At 40.2% G+C, this 17,976-nt stretch overlaps 1 pseudogene; it reads left to right on the top strand.

Annotated features, from left to right (window-relative positions):
* Positions 1–1,284: 1,284 nt before the first annotated feature.
* On the top strand, positions 1,285–16,440 carry LOC133903839 (histone-lysine N-methyltransferase ASHH3-like; annotated as a pseudogene).
* Positions 16,441–17,976: the final 1,536 nt, after the last annotated feature.

Here is a 17,976-nt window from a genome sequence, read left to right as displayed (position 1 = left end):
TGATTAGTTTACAATTTCTCTGTACGAAGAAATAATCTCGAAGGTTAGCCTACTAATACATATGCCCACATGTGTTCAAATCGTTACCCAACTCAATTGAACAAAAATTATCAATGCTTACCCAACTAATAAACTTATTTGACCGCATATTAGCATCATATACACCTACATAACCGATTATGTAGCACATATATTACCATCATTCACATGTACATGGACAATTCAATGTAATAAGGTCTATAGCTCAACAATTCACCCGAACTCATCACCGAACAATGCATTTTACATGAAAGAACTACTACACAGTTCACAACCGAACTAATAATGCATTGCATTGTCAACATAACACGATACCGAAAGTTAAATTGCTAAAATCGAGCTAACTACATCGGTTACCGACCTCTACTCTGCAAAAATCGCACCCAATTTAACGGTTACCGAAGGGGGAGAAATGGTTACCGACCGTGCGCCAATCTCCGCGCCCGAGCTGTTGAAGTTGTCGGTTACCGAATTAAATCGGTCGGTAACCGAGTTGAAGCTGTTGGTTACCGATTCTTCACCACCGGAGTCGCGCCGTCCTTCCACGGATTCGATCGGAATGTCGCCGAAGCCGCTCTAGGAGCTCCTGCAGTCGCGATGGGGAAAGTGGAATGCTGCCAGGACGCGCTTACCGACGCCAGCTTATCCATTCGCCGTGGGCTACAAATGGGCCAAAGTCCACTGTTCATTCGGCCCAGAACAGAAACGAGCCCATTAGAAATATGTCCGCAGTTTGCCCATCAATTTAGATGTAGAAATGATATTTGTTTCAAGTTTCGTTTTCACAGATACTCTTGAAATTACCTCTAGTTTTTTATCAGATTTTTTTTGGATTTTTTTATTTTTTTCAAATTCGGTTTGAATTTTTTGAATTCAAATTCGGTAACCGAACGATTTTTGAAACCGAGCCGCAGCGGGAAGGTCGGTAACCGCGATTTTTGGGCAGTTACCGTCGCATTTTTGAACCCTGGGTACTAGCCTCTCCTCCGCCCGCCGCCCCTCTCCCTCGGCCAAGTGTTGTGGGAAGTCGGTTGGTTTGAGTTCTTCTCCTGTTGGTAGGAAGGAAAAATCTAGATTTGTGTCCATTGAGTAGTGGATCCACCAAATTGTTGTAAGGGAGGAGTGGGTTGGTTTTGTTTCAAAATCCAAATCTTTTCTCTCCAATTCAGAGAGCTGTGGATTTTATTTATTCATTTATTTTGAAAAGATATAGCTGCGGATTTGTCCGCCCCAATCCATCCATCCATGGTCCGAGTAGGCTCTTCTTCCTCAGCGCGCAAGGTGAATCGAGCCAAGGTGACGGTGCCCACAGTTCCTTATCCAAAGAACTTTGGCTTCATAGTTTGTCTTTGTTCTACTAAGCCTGCTTACTGTTCCTTCTTACTTGCACTGTTGGGTTCTCATCTTCTAATTTTGTGCAATAGAAAGTTGAGAATGTGTTTGAGGAATTAATCAGCAAGATAGAACCTGCGGAGTTTGATCTCCCCCCGTGTTGAAACAATGGAAGTTAGGTTATTATATACCAATCAAGCGTAGTATCATTCCCGCGAAAAAAATAAAAGCGGAGTATCCTATCATATTTCTTACCAATACCATTCTTTTTTACCATTGCCTTATCTATTGCTTTCTTAATATAGATGGTTTGCGCCTTTGCCAGATTTCGTTCGGTATTGTCTCAATCAATGTATCATATCACGACACTACGTGAAAAACAAACAAAAAAAACACGAAATCAGTGACAGGTAATAATATGATCCGTAACTTATACTTAATAGTGACGAGTCGTAACATAACCCGTCACTTATATCAGGTCATAAGTGATGGGTCATAACTTGCAAGGTGACCCATCACTTATGAAAAATAATAAGTGACAGGTCACACTTTGACCTATCATTTATGACTAGACTAAGGTGATCCATCAATTAGGACAAATAATAAGTGATGGGTCACCTTGGGCACTTATAAGTGACAGGTTAAGTTGTGACTCATCACTTATAACTTGACATCAGTGACGGGTTACGTTATGATCCGTCACTAATGATAATAGTCATAGATACTTAGTTCGCTAATATTTTTTATTTTTTTATTGTTTTCTAATTTTTTTATCACCTAAGAAGCATTAGAATAGGAAATATATATAATTTCTGCTCAAATTTGATGTAAGGGGTGACGGTTATGGACACAAACATGCGTTTCGAAAACGGTGCAGAAACTTTGGGAGCGAGAATTCAATCTTCCAAACCGTCTTTGGCCTCAAAAAATTCACCGTACTCGATGAATAGACCAAGAAATGGATGTAACTTTTTCTGTTGATGTCTGTAGAGTAAAAAAAAAATCGAAATATGAGTTCGTATGCAAAAGTTATGCCTGTTTTACCAGATGCACTTCGAGACACCTATCAAATTGCGATCATTTGCATGAGATATACAGAAATTCATAAAATAATAATACAATTTTATAGGTAAATTATAACTAGTCACCTATCAAATTTTATATGTAAATATTAATACATATTTTATATGTAAATATTAATACAAATTTTATATGTAAAATAAAAAAATCAGTCATTAGGGACAGATCAATATTACTACCTATCATCTATAACCTTCATAAGTGACAGGTCATGGTTATGAACCATTACTTATGACCTTTGTTAAAGAAGGTAAAATGATAAAATATTTGATGTCCATCACAAACACACACGATAGCTGAGGTGGTAACACGTGCGCGCGAGGGTAGGTGGCTAGTTCGATTCTCTCTTGACGCAAAGATAGAAAATAGTGCTGAAAAAATAGAAGTGACCCGTAGATAGTGATGATAGGCATACGTTGAGATGGCTCGGGTGAAAAAAAAATTCTGCAAAAAATGAGAAAAACGTAAATCAGTCACAAGCTCACTGACCCGTCACCAATGATCTTATTGGTTCACTAATAATCTTATTGGTAACAGATCATTTATGACTAGTTATCAGTGACACGTTACTTTTAAGCTTCTTTTACGTAGTGTGATTTTATTACACGTCACCGTTTCACCGTATGCTACAACATTCCATGTCTCTTGTATATCAGGTCAGATTGGTGTTCCATCCAAGTGATTCTGTAACTTGTTGAGAATACCTGTTGTATTGTAATAGTCCTTGTGCGGAGTAGAAAGCAGTACATGAAAGCAACTGGATATACTATTACTTTCCAATACTGTGCTAACGTGCATTTCAAGATGGCTTAATGTGGTCTGGTTCCTCATTTTTTCAGTGAGAGCGGAGTCACAAATTCCCGATTCTAATGCTATTTTCACGTAGCTTATTTTCAATTCCATGGCTATAGCTTCTAAATTAAACATAGTAATGGAAATATCACTGTACTTTGGTGAAGCTGGACATGTGCCTTTTTTTGGACATCCACATTACTATTGTACTTTGGTGAAGCTGAACATTTGCCAAGAGAGACGCATTGAAGATTATGGCATTTACTGTTCCTGTACCCCTTTATTCTGGATCATCAGTTGCTTGTGACAAAGACTGCCAATGTGGGTAAGTTCTTTTTGTCCTCCATGTCAAATACTCATGGAACTTTTACTGGCTTCATAGGATTCCAAAATCACAAGTTTTCATGAAGTCATTGCTCATATCTCTCATCAAAAGGTGCTATTTCATAATGTTTCTATAACAGATCTCTTGCTATTCATGTTTCTTTCCCCAATTTTTTATCTGTAATAAATCCAATTTATTCATCAATTCTACATGGTATTCTTTGCACACGAGTGTAACAAACTTTTAGCACATACTATCACCATGATACTGCAATCTGTAATCAGTTATTTAGAAAAAAATGGGAAAAAGCTTGCAAAGTTATTAGCTATTTGATTAATACAGTTGTAAGTTTTATCATTGTTGAGACATTCTTAAATACTGGATTTTGTATTTTTTAACCGGAAACAGTAGAGGAGGCCCCTGCTGGAAATTTATTATAAATGGAACAAAGCACTGTACAGAGGGGCAAAAATAAAAAGGATCACCAGAGATCCCAAAGGAACAAGAAGAGACAAGCTAAAAACAGAGAAGATCTAGCCAGAGAAGGAAAACAGATTTAAGTGGGGCCTTGAATCTAAAAGATTGTAAATGAGATTCCTCTAAAAAGCCAATCTTCCAAGAAGAAGGGCTAGGAAGTTGATCCTTGAAGATAAAGCCATTTCCTTGCTTCCAAATAATCCAGAGAGCAATAATGAACATTTCCATGAAGAAAGGCTAGTTGAACTCTTGTTTAGCCTTACAAATCATGTCAAAGAATGGAAGGCTATAATCCCAATTGATATCAATGACTTCCCAACAACGTTTACTGAAGAAGTAGCCAAATAACAGATGAAAGGTAGTTTCTTTAGTCTGGAGATCACAAAGAAAACACAATTGTAGTTGTTCTTGTTGACCTTGAAAATTTTCCTTTTAAGAATATTTCTTGTGTTGAGTTTTTCCATCAAGAGAACCAAGAGAAGACCTTGAGTTTGTTAGAACATTTAGATTTCCAAATCCAAATAAGAGGTCGAGGAGGCTGCAAACATCTGAAAGGTTGAATGTAAAACTTTTGAGATGAGTATGTGTTAGAACCCCAAATGTAACTCTATACATTTTTTGAGAATCCATAAGTTAAATATTATTTGACCATTCTTGTAAACTTAGGTATTCCATATAAGCTGGTTCAGAAAAAGGACTGTACAACTGTTCATGGATGGAGTTGATATTGAGAAAGCCTTTGACTGAAATCTTTTTATTCTTTGCATAAGAAAAAAGTCTTGGATAAGTGCTTTGGAGAAGCTAACCATTCCAAACATCACTCCAAAAAAGTGTTGTTGTACCATTACCAATTATGTATGAAGAAATACCTCTGAACAAATCACAAAGCTTAAGAATATCCTTCCACCAAAAAGAGCCAACACTAACAAAAGGTATGCAGAGGTATAGAATCTCTATAGTACGACTTTCAAAGCAACTTGACCCAAGGTAGATCCCTCTGATTGTAAAATTTGTCCAAGTGTTTTGAGTCTTGAGACTGATAACTCCAAGCCCCCTTTTGATTTAGGTCTACAAACTTTGCTCCAAGCCACTAGAGGTCTACTTTTTGCATTGATGTGTGTTCCTCTCCAAAGGCAGTGAAGCCTAGATCTATCAATATATTCAATTACTGCTTCTTGAATTTGAAGAGAACACATAGTATAAGTAGGGAGGGAAGATAAAACTGAATTGACTAATTGTAATCTGCCTGCCATGCTAAGCATAGAGGAAATCGTGTAAGTCTCCTCTCAATCCTACTAGTTGAGTGACCGTGCATTGCAATGGAAACAAAATTTGCACAAGATGACATCAACCATATATATAGATATTGCTTAGTAAAAATATTTGATTACGACAAAATACAATAGTACAGGGGAGAAAATCATAAGAAAGGCAATACTGATGCAACAGACAATGTTTGCATTCAAGTGTACAATACAATGCAGGAAACATGCGAACATACCATTTTTGCGGTTTTTTCTCCAATTCATTACGAGCAAATCAAGTTTCCCATTTGTTCCCAAGAAGTGACACCTGAAAACAATGGTGATGATCAACCATGGCTGACTTGAAATAGAATCTTGAAATCTGACCTTACTCTAGTAAGGAGCTGGATGCGTGCATCAATATGTAGTAAAATATAGTAATCATAACCTGGTGATATAAGGAAACACATGATAATTTAAACAGTAGAAGAATAATGAGCGAGCAAGTCACCTGAAGTTCTAATAAGGGAGGTGGCATCAGACCAACAATTGCAGCATCAACACAAGAACCAAACTTGCTTACATTCAAAAGTTAAAAGGGTATCCTTCCAAAGGAACCCTCATCCCCAATATTTGCATACCAGTTGCAATCATCACTGAATAAAATCAGTCATATAGGTTTAAATGATCACATTGCAGAAAAAATTTCTTATGCAACAATAGAAGTGCCGATTTGGCTCTTCAACAACACATAAGAAGGCACATTTTGACAAAGAGAAATATAAGAATTAAAATCTGAATGTTAATCTTGACAATCCTGGTTTAATTAGAAGCACTGATGAGGGACTTCATCTGACATTTCAAAGCTCAATGGCCAACTTCGTATAAGAAAAACATCCTAGACACAACACAAATGATGAAAAGTCAGACCGGAAGAGCTTCTCATGGCTCTCTCGCTTAACAAAACAACGGAGAAGTTCACAAATCCATAGGGAGCTTATTTCAGGCTGAGACATTTTGTCTTCCCACAACTGTGTTTAGACAATGAACGGAAAACTAAACACCCTGCTAACTGATTGGTCTCTTTCTTTTTAATTTTATAGTTCAATGCCCGTGCGTTGCAATGGAACCCATAATTTATACAGAACGATTATATGTTGTACACAGCCTACAAGAGACACATTGAGATGATGGACAAAACTTTGCATGGTTGTTCAAATTCGATCCCAAGGAGTCAGAAATCAAAAGAATCAGGTATAGGCATATTCTCAAGTAATCTAATATATGTAGTGACATTGCAGTTGTACTAAATCAATCAAAGAAAGAACATCCCTCGAAAAAAATCAAAGAAAAGAACCTTACTTACTTTGTTGTTTTACTAACATTTACTGCAAGGGACATAAGGAATTCGAATAATGGTTTTGGCATTCACTAAGGTTGCAAGGAAGCACTAGCCAGTAATTCATCTTTAGATTTATGTTCAGATGAGGGGTTGCATTGAAAAAGAGAAGTAGTGTGAATAAATGAAATCACAAATAAATAGGCAATCATTTCATAATAATCACAAAACAAACACACACGAGGCTTCTCAGTTATAGAGTGCACTATTGGATTACTATAATACTGGTTATTTGCACCGTTTCTTAATTCTCCGTGTTGCAACCTGAGACAAAGCGTATTAATAACTAAGCAACAAACTTAACGGTAAATTGCAGAAATTTAACATCCTTTTATGTGTATGTTTCAAATTTGCAATATTAGTGTCATTCTCTCACACTACAGTAAACACAATTGCACAAGCTCATTGTAGTAACCGTTTGTGCTTCATGTTTGTGCCCGTTTGTGTTGACATGTTTTGGCCAGTATGCTCAAGTCAAAGACTTTTAGGTGGGGTATTACTATTCTTCAAAGCATAGCCTGTCAATTATGAAAAATAAAAGCGCATGACAATCTAGTAGTCGAATAGTAAAGCTATATCAGCACAATGATTATGACAGGTGGGAACAATCACTCGCACCAAATGCACTCAGTTTAAGTTGGACTGAACTACCTTTAGGGATAGAATTCAGCAAGAAATGGTTCCAGGTTCATCCAAATTCTCAACCCTTCCACCGTTGCCTGATATCCTCATCCACTCAACGAGCAGATAGATCCCGTATCCGACCATGGCGAGGCCTGAGATGGTGACGAAGAAGTTGAATAGTATGAGCATGCACTCGAAGGACCCCTTGCACGTCGCCATCTCCTCCTTCCCCATCCTCCTCCTCCTCCGATCGATCAATCAATCAGACTAACCAATCAATCAAACACGCCCCAAATTTTAGGTGAACTCCAACAAAACCCCAACCGGATCACACTAAATTCCACACAGTGATCGGCAACGGAAGTAGAAGGAGGAGAAGGAGAAGGCACCACATCTCGACGGTGGGGCCACGCACGATGGGGGGACCATGCGTGGAGGTGTGGGGGAGCGGAGGGCCACATGGAGGAGTGACGGCACCGCTGGTCATGCGGAGGCAGACCTTGTTGTGGTGGATGGACTCAATAACCTCAGTGGGCACCATGGGCATATCGCCGTGGACCTCGTAGGTCTCGAAGTAGACTATCGCATGCATCGCCTCCATCACCTACCGCACATGATGAGCATGACGCCGCATGGGGCGGCGTCCCCTGGGAGGGGCATGTAGGTGATAGTGCGGCGGGGGACGGCGCCGGCGAGCAGAGTGGATGGGGATGGTGAAGTGGGAGGGGATAGGGAGAGGAGGCAGCGTAGGAGAGGGGTGGATCGCCACGCCATGGTCGGGGATAGGATTTCCGAGCAGATGCAAGAGGGGAGAGATGGGGCGGCGGAGCGGATGAGGATCTGATGAGTGGCAATGAAGATGGGGATGGGGTGGCGATTTCTGGACTCGGAGAGAGGCGAAACTATCGTGGGCTCATGAGTGTTGGATCAACCAGATGCTTTGGGCCATCGGATTTTATGAAGCCATGCGAGAAGAGGTCTGAGCGCTTCATTTTGAGGAAGCAGGATTCCTGCGTACATAGATTAGGGTGGATGTAGGTAAGGTTATTTGTGTGGGGGCAGAAGGTCGTGTGGATATAGAAAAGAGTTGAACTGATGCGTTATATAGGGGTATAGATTCATAATAGGAGCATAATTATTAACTCTTGGCTTTGTTGTTCCCAAAGGAAGGCCCAAGTAAGTGAAAGGAAGATCCCCTAATTGGCAGCCAAAGGCCCCTACTAATTGCCTAGCTTTCTTCTTAGAGACATTTAAAGGAACCAAACAAGATTTAGAATAATGAACTCTTAATCTAGTTGATTGAGCAAATGATTCAAGAATACCCTTTAGGCAGAAGAGCTCTTGTTGAGAAGCCTTCATAAAGATCACAGTGTCATCAGCATATTATATTACTAGAAAATCTTCAACATTAGTTAAGGGAATAGGCAAGCTAAAAAGACCTTGTTGCTTAGCCTTGTTGAAAATACATTGCAATAAATCAGCAACTAGGACAAACAAAAAGCAAGAGAAGGGGTCTCCCTGTCTAACTCCCTTTTTGCAATGAAAGGATTTGCCAGGAACACTATTTAAAAGAATTGAGGATGAACCAGAAATCAAAATTCTCTTAATCCAATTGCACCAAATGTCATTGAAACCCATATGGGATAACATATTAAGGATAATACTATGTCAATAGTATCAAAACTCAAGAAATCAATAATATTAACCTACTTTTTAAAAGTTCCTTTCTTAAACTTGTTCCTAGAGTAAACTCAAGAAATCACAAGTTTGACAAAAGGATTGACTTTAGCAGCAGAGGGTCCAATACAAACATTAGAATCATTTCCCGTCAGAAGAGGAATAGAGTCTACAGCACTAGCCTAAGTACCTGAACATCTGATAGCAATCTGGAAGTCTTTCATGCCATGCACTGAGTGATTAAACTGCATGAGAGAGGCAGAAATTGAGACGCTAAAAATAGAGCTTCCACCACCTTGAGGGTTCTGATTAAAAGCATTGAGAGCTTTCCTGAGATTTTCTTCTAGAAACTGAATAATATTATCATGTTGAGGTTCAAGTTGCTGCTGTTGATGGTTGGTCAAAGGAGAAACCAATTTGCAAACTATCAGAGTTCTCAACTTGAAGAGGTGGAATGCTCTGCCGAACTTGCACGTTTGTTCTTTGTCTACAATATGAACATTAGGGAGTCTAACTTCTCTAGATTGACCTTCACTGATGTCAAACAAATGTGCCAAAGGTTGAGAAGCTTGATTGACTGAACTGGCATTGGAACCCTCATGAAGTTGCATCATCTGAACTTGGTTAAAGACACCCAAATGTGCCATGTGCCGATCAGCCAAATTTTCTACTTCTTCAGGCTCTCCAGGCAGGATGGATCCTTCAAAAGGGTGAGGATTGCCATTATTGGGGGTGAAATGTCTTCATCAAGAGGAATGACACCCACAAGCTCAATATTAAGGATATAGATAGGAACAGTCCAAGACCTGTCATCCCCATCTCAATCAAAACCTTGCTTCATAGTGAGACTTCTTGAGATTTCCAAAGGATCGTCTATGAGTACTTTAACCAAAACACTAGCCATACTCCTATTCAGCATAATGCCAATGAAGGAGTTTCCCAAATGAAGCACATACTTGATCCAAAAAGGAGATATTCTTATAATCAAATGGGTACCCAAGAAGAAGAATCCATCCTTGTCTAGTGAAAGGAGACCTTTTAAAGTTCAAAGCCACATCATGCTTAACAAAGTGAAACTCATGATGAGCCAACCAGGGAGGGTTAGTAGCAATCAAGGTACCCCTTTCACAGATATCCCTCAATTTAAAAAGCCCTAAGCATGAGGATGAGAACAATAAAAAATAACATGCTTTCTGGCCTCCACCTCAATATACTCTCTAACCTCATGCATGAACTGAAGAAGCTGCACTAGACTAAGATCTTCATTACTAACTGCAATGGCACAATCTTCATGCTTCTTTTTTGGGTTTTCCCCAAACATAGCTTCGGGCTTTGCGTTAAGGACAACCATCTTCAATATGCATTCTCTCATGTATGAACCACATGGGGTTGATGGCAAAGTTTGCCATTTGAGTAGAAGAGGGAGAATCACTCAGAAGAGGAGGCGTGGGCAAAGAAGTGGAACTGCTCAGTTTGGGGGCAGAAGGCGAAGGGGCGTTGGAGTGTTCGTAAGAAGAAACCCCAACCCAAGAGTGATTGTCTGACAGCAAGGGCCCACTAGAAACATTTAAAGAGTATGAATCCGCTAGTGAGAGAGAAATAGAAGTGGGCTTACCAGACTTAGAAATCCAAGCCCTGGATCGGTCGAGACCCTCTTAAAGCAAGAAAAGGCATTGTGCCCATAGTTATAGCAAAAAAAGAAATTTAATAATGCCTTTGCAATATCTAACCGAGTGCCCAGGCCATAGGCATTTAACACACAAGAGAGGCGACACTTGACAAGGTAGGTTAGGAACTATTGCATGCACATTCTCTTTGGGAGAATGAGAATACACTGCCTCTGAACCACCAAATATCAAAGGAGAATTAAAACCCAAAATCCCTTTTAAGATTATTGAAGAGTCGGTCAACAGGGATTTGAAAAGAGCCTCAAACAGCTAGAGCTAAAGAATGAACATGGAGGAAATGAGATCTTCCCCAAAGAATGAGAAGAAGAAATAGAACAGTAAAAGCCTCCAATTTTGATAACCAAAGATAATTCCCTAGGAGAGGCATGCTTAACAGGAGAACTTTGAATTAAATTCGATCTGAAAGAAACCTTCTTGGGATCAAGATTCTTCGCCTTACAATGAGAAACCAAAATCCAAGTATCAAGTTCCTCCTGCTTCCAAAGATTACTTTCTCTAACCCAGTTTTCCCCACCATCTCTCCAAAGATGAAAGTAGATATCAAACTGACTAGAGATGATTCGCTTAAGAGATTAAACCAAGAAACCCACATTCTTTGAAGAAACAAAAAAGTGAAAGTGATGATCTTTAATAAAAGCGACGTGAAAACCCGTCAGAGAACCTCCCAGACAAGTATGGAGAGCCAAACTCACAAAGCTTTCCAAAATGAAAAGTATAACGCCGAAAGATAGCCAACAGAAAGAAAGAACCACTAGAGGAAGACGAAGGGAAGTGTACCAGTGAGTTGAACTTGCAAAGAACTTCGTCCTGAAAATGTTTGCCAGGACTAAAATCCCAATCCTTTACCAACGAAGCAAGTTGAACATCCAGCTCCAGCTCCAAGAGCCTTCTCAAGGTAGCCATGGAACAACCTAGGAGAGAAATAGCACACGAAAAAGGAGCTAGTCATGGCTGCAAGGGAGGATGTGAGGTGGGAGAGGAGACAAAGAGTTGGGGAGGGAGAGCGAAGGAGCCATTAGTTGAAGTGGTGTTCACTGACATATCTATACTGGATTTTGTTGATGTAGCATGATGTTCTCCTATTGTTCATCAAACTATAATTATGACAACACATGTGCCAACAAATCATTCCAACACAGACCTCTCAAGAAAACAAAACTGATTATAGTAAGTTTCATAATTATTTGTATGGAAAGGAATGGCTATTTAGGGAGAGAAGTGATGATCTACAGTTAATGCATGTTCTAATGCAATGCATATTATACTAACATAGCCTATCTTTACTATGTTGGTCCCTTCTATAGAAACTTTTTATGTTCTTTGTAAAGCGTGGTGTTGCATGAATAGGAAGGGGATTGCAGGTTACCCTGCAAGATTTGAGTAGCTGATAAAGGAACGATAGGTCGATGAATTTATGCAGAAAAAAAAATCTACTTCAAAGAAAATCTAAACACTAATATGTGAGGTTAGTAGCAATATGATGGATCAACCAGATTGTGATTGCTAACAAAAGTTTACTGCCAAAAATAGGTAGTCATCTGTTTCCCAGAATATTTCTTCAGGTAGGTTTTTCTAGCTCTGATATGTCATTTTTCTAATGCACTCCTACTTAGACACAAAGGTTCATAAATACTTCCCATTTTAGGGATTGAATTATGGGGCTCAATTTCGTGTTCCCATCTCAGCAATTCCTTTATTTCTCTTCTTTTGAGTTGGCCAGGATTTGGCTGAATCCTAGCCCACCGGAAATGGGCCTTAGGTTTTAGGGTTGGGCTTTTCCTTCCTAAGAGGCAGGGGCAAGGATGTTCTTATGTCATGTGTCCACGTTCCCATCTGGCTCTGGGACCTGTGAGCACCAGAACCATAAAACCCTATATCTGTTAGCTCCAGCACCCAATTCCATTCCATTCTATTCTTGTGTCCTCATCTCATGCCATCGGTCCGTTCGCGCCCAGCTTCTCTGCCAGAGGAACAATGACAACTCGTAGTGATGCCAACGTCCTCTCTCCACCTCATCCAATCCATGCTAGGGTCATTCTACTTCTACCGCATCAAACAGTGGGCCTCAGTCTCCTCTGACTTACAATTCGTCCCACCATAGTTTCATGATTCCGGTGAGTATTTGTTGCAGCCTTTGCGGTGTTTTTTTAGCTAAACTAGTGCATGATCCTTGCTACATCGGATGTGTGTGTATTGGCCTTTAATGATACAGATAGAACTGAACAAATGCTCTTTCGTGATTGGCATGCAAACAATTGCTGGTACATCTGCCTTGTTGAATGAGGTCCCAACAATGGCTCGTTTTTGTAATTAACAGGGTTTTCATAGTTTTCTCCGTGCAGTAGCTTACATATATGTTGTAACATGAACCAGTAATCTTTTATCATATGATTTTGTGTATCTATACAATGCATTCCATTGTTCTCTTATTAGAATGATACCTGCTAAAAGAAGAGTTGTAATTTGTTTTTCTTTTTTGATGATATTATCCTTGGAAGAAATTTCAAGTTTAGAAACCCTATTTCGTATCTCTATGTTTTGTGTATTTAAATATTTTTGCCGTTGTAACTGCATTTTTGTTAGAGTTTGACCATCCTTTTTGTATGATATCTAGCATTAGCATGTTATAGAGGTATATTGTGTCCAGAACTAAATTCCCTAAGCACATTGAATGCTTCCTTCATCTTATTGTATGATGGCATTTTGGTAATACTCGGGATGCTATGAAGCAGATGCATATACACACACATACATACTCAAAATACATATGGAAATATGATAAAAAAAATTGGGGAAAGAGTGCAGGCCCATTTCTACCCTCTCTCTCTCTCTCTCTCTCTCTCTCTCTCTCTCTCTCTCTTTCTCTCTCATTCTGGCCTGCCCAGCGGCCCGGGGACCTGCTCTTCACTCGGCCCATGTAGAAGCGTGCGGCCCAGGCTAGTGCACCTCCTTTCCTCTCTTCTTTGCAAGCCCCATATATATACGGGGAAGATGATAGGGGAGAGGGGGATCAATTTTGCTTTTTGACCAAGGCCCTGCTGCTCTTGGTACTCCATTGCCGCTGTCGCTTTCGCACCAATTCCATCCCTGCCGCGTGAGCTTGCTGTCGCCATCGTCATGGTTCACCAAGGTGAGTTTGGATGCGGTATTTTATCTCAACCTTTCCCTTCTTTTTCTCTGATCGCATGGTTGTCATCTAGATGCTCCGACGGACTGTGTGCCATTGTTATCGAGATACTCCGATCGGCCACGTGTCGTCATCGTTGAGAAGTGCTCCGCCAGTTTCTTTGGCCGTGCCGTTGAGCTAGGTGTCACCATCAATCTGTGTTGATCTCCATCGTGGGTGCCTGGCTTTGATTTGCCACGCTGGCATCAAGCTGCTGTTAAGTATTCCTGGTCGTGGTGTTGTCGTGCCTGTATTGATCTCCACTGTGGGTGCCTGGCTTTGATTTGCGGTACCGGCATCCAGCTGCTGTTACTTATTCCCGGCCGTGGTGTTGTCGTGCATTTGTTGATCTTCGCTGTGTATGCTTGAATTTGATTTGACGCACCAGTGTTTAGTTGTTGTTGTGTGTTGCCAGCATGGTGACACCGCTTATCTGTACCTAGCCGCGTGTGTGCCTCTTGCCTCGTCGCGCTCTGATCTGGTCTGTTTGCCGCCGTTGAAGCATCAATGTGCTCCGGTTGGTCTGTTCACCGCCGTTGAAGCATTGACGTGCTCTGGTTTGGCCCTTTCACCGGCGTTGAAGCATCGACGTGCTCCGGTTTGGTCCGTTCGCGACTATTGAAGCATCGACGTTCTTCGATTGATCTATTCGCTGCTATTGAAGCATTGTCGTGCTCTGGCTTGGTATGTTTCAGCCGCCATTTTGTTGGCTTTGTGTTGCTATGCCGGTGTGAGTTGCTTTCTACCAATGTGTTTACTTTGTGTCGCCACGCTGGTGTTGAGCTCTGTCGCCATATTGCTGGCCATTGTCATCGTCACGACCTAGTGGTTTTATGTTTCTCTTCTGTTGTGGTTTTGCCTATGTTCTACTGGAGCCAGTGGGCCACCACTGTGTTCTATCGTGGGTCTAGCTCGGCTCCGGTATCGGCGTCTCCTTTATTGTGTTGGCCTGGTTTTGCTCTGCTGTGGCTAGCCTTGTCGTGACTCTATCGACTAGGGTTTTTTATGGCTGATGATAATGGTTGAGTCCATAAGGATATGATATATGTTTCCTAATGGTTCATAGCACTTGTTGCCATGACCGATGAAGACGAGACTTGAGTTGGGAATGCACTAGTGAGCTAAGTGCAATGCCGAGCTCCTGATGTAGCTCATCTGGGATACTGGTCGTAGCTACACATTGCACCGTGCTCCTAGGTGTCGCCATTGCCTTTCTCTAATTGAGGTCAATGGATATGAGACCAATGATGCTTCGGTTGCCTGCTGATGATGTTATACTGAGACCAATCTTTTTCTTACTCTAACCCCTTTATATTATTATTACTATATCTGTTGTCTCTCTTTACTTTATAGCTATGCAGGGCCGAGGAGATCGTCAGCACGAAGACCATCAAGCATAGCTCAATTGGAGGTTGTCCATGAAGATGGACATAATTAACCGGAGAGCTTCGCGAAGCCCCGGGAACCAGAAGACGGTCGTCGGTTTAGTCAGATGCATGTGTTATGTGGCGTACTCGATGTAATACAGAAACTTGTACTTTATGATTTCAAAAGAATTAATAACGATCAGTGTTTCCTTTACATTGATGTCTCTTTACTTTGTATATTGTGGTGTATACTGGCATGTTCACGTTTTACACTATTCTAAGCAAAACTCCGTGGAGGGCCTGTTTCTCTCACGTGAAACACTTATGAGGTAGCATTGCATAAGCAAGAAAGGCTATACTACAGTCATTGACTACTTTGTAGTTGGAATACTTAAATGTGTTATGCGCAAATGCCTTCATGTGTTAAGTATAATATGATACAAGAAATTCGATTATGATGTTTCAGTTCTTCATAAACATTATCTTTATTTATGATTTTATAATTGGCCTTTGAAATACACATCATAAACTTTTAATGATGTGTTAAATTTAATCATCCAATAAACCTTTTCTTAGTATATAATAAAGATTTATCACTTTTTGTTACATCCTAAAAGATTTTATTTTATTCAGATAGAGAAATGTGCCTTTGGATTGGTAGCTAAGGATGAAATAAAGAAAGGAGAATTTGTTATAGAATATGTGGGAGAAGGTATGGTTTTGTTCAAATTTTATGTGAGCAAGTAAATATTATGATGTATTTCTCTGTTCTCACATCTAATGTTGTACAATCAAATTGACATCGATATATCTTATGTAAATGTTATAGTTACTGATGACAAAACTTGTGAGGAAAGACTATGGAAAATGAAAAGGCTGGGAAACAATAACTTCTGTCTTTGTGAGGTCAGTACAATATGGTCATTGATGCTACAGACAAGGGAAACATGCCCCGGTATATAAACCATAGTTATGAACCAAACACAAAGATGCAGAAATGGTTAGTTATACTCTATATGTGCCCTACTACTTCCTTAATCCACATTGATGAATATGGTCTTGATCCACACAAAGATTATTTTCTGTCTTTAATCTCTTAGCATTATTTACAGATTTGTCTAGTTTGGAGCAGATCAAGATTGTCACTATGGATCTTCAAACTTCAGAAAAATGTTTGGCACAATGGAGTTGGTTAAATCAACGCAGAGTCTTCATTTGTGGCATCCATGAGAAAAAAATGTAGGCCTCTACAGCCATGATTTTTTCCACCCTGTGAACATATATAAGTTTCTTAAAATGAGGAAATTTATCGAGTTATTATATTACCGTTTGGGAACATAAGAAAAGATGTCTTATTCAACATTCCCCTATTATTATATTACTGTAGCATGAGGTATCGTAGCACCACATATTTGGAAAGATTAGATAGCATTTAGGAGATAATTTCGTAGGTTAGGATTCGAGTTGATTTGTTTAGAGAGGTAAATTTGGTAGAAGATAAGATAGAAGTCAAATTGAATTAGAACTGCTTAAAGATAAGTTTGATAGGAGATAAGTTAAGAGTTAGAATTGATTAGGATTGTAATTTTCCCTCTCTATATAAAAGGACAGCTGCACATCATTGTAATCAAGCAATGAGAATTACTATAAGTCTCCCTCAATATTCTAAGTCTCCTCAATCTATAGTGTAATCCCTCCCTTAGCAGCCGATACCGTCTGGCTATCCTCTCAGCTACGTTTATCCTAGCATGCTCTGTACTTGGTTAATGTACTCATGTTAACATAGAAAGGGAAATTGTTTGAAGACTACCTAGGAAGAGTACCTTTCACCTTCCTGCAGTGTTGTTATGATTAGTCATAGACTTTGAGTACATGCATATGCCTTTATAATTAAGATGTATTAGTGCTTATCTGATTGAGGAACTTAAATGTCCTTTTATTTGTTGTGATCAAGTTTTGATGCATTTTGACCTCGTCTTTCCCAATATTGTTCTTTCAGCACTACTACAGAACTGGTTAAAAGTAGTGGCAGATCAGTGCTGGTTGTATAGAAACCGCCACTAAAGGTGTATCTGTGCCAGTTCTTAACATCTAGTCACAACCGATACTGATAGTGCATCTAGACCCGAAATTTTGATCCATTCTAATTTTGGCTCGACCAAATGTCCAACTCCAACTATCAGTGCCGATTCTAGTCACAACCAGCACTGATAGTCTTTCTGGACCCGAAATTTAATTTTGGCTCAATCAAGTGTGGCTCAGATATTTTTCTCACTCAGCTCTTCTCTCTCGTGTAGTCTATCGATCCTCCTCCTCTGTCTCTCTCCGTCTCTCTATCTCTCCCAGACTCTCTGTCTCTCCAGTGCAAGGCTTCGGTGGTCTCGTCGCCGCTGGACTCCCACACGAGCGGCAGCACATGATCGCTGTCATCGTCATTCGCGTCTGTGTTCACATGGATCCGTGAAGAAGGCAGACAGATTCGCGGAGAAGGCGGCAGGTTCATGGAGAAAGCGGTGGATTCGGGGAGAAGGCGGTCGGATTCACAGCCGGATCCATGGAGAAGGCGGTCGGATTCATGTCGTGCTCCTCCTCCAGGCCACTGACACTTGTACCAATGCTTCCCCCATGTGCGGATCTGCGAGCTCAAGGACGACTACACCAAGTTCAAGCTCTATGACACTGACGACAGCATGGCCAACGCCTGTCATGGAGAAGCTCAAAGACTCCATGAAGAATTTTCTAGACATCTAAATTCTATTGGTTGTT

Source organism: Phragmites australis, chromosome 2 (assembly GCF_958298935.1).
Source record: "Phragmites australis chromosome 2, lpPhrAust1.1, whole genome shotgun sequence".
Lineage (NCBI taxonomy): Eukaryota > Viridiplantae > Streptophyta > Magnoliopsida > Poales > Poaceae > Phragmites > Phragmites australis.
Note: the sequence above shows the minus strand (reverse complement) of the source record. Positions and strands in the feature narration are given on the sequence as shown.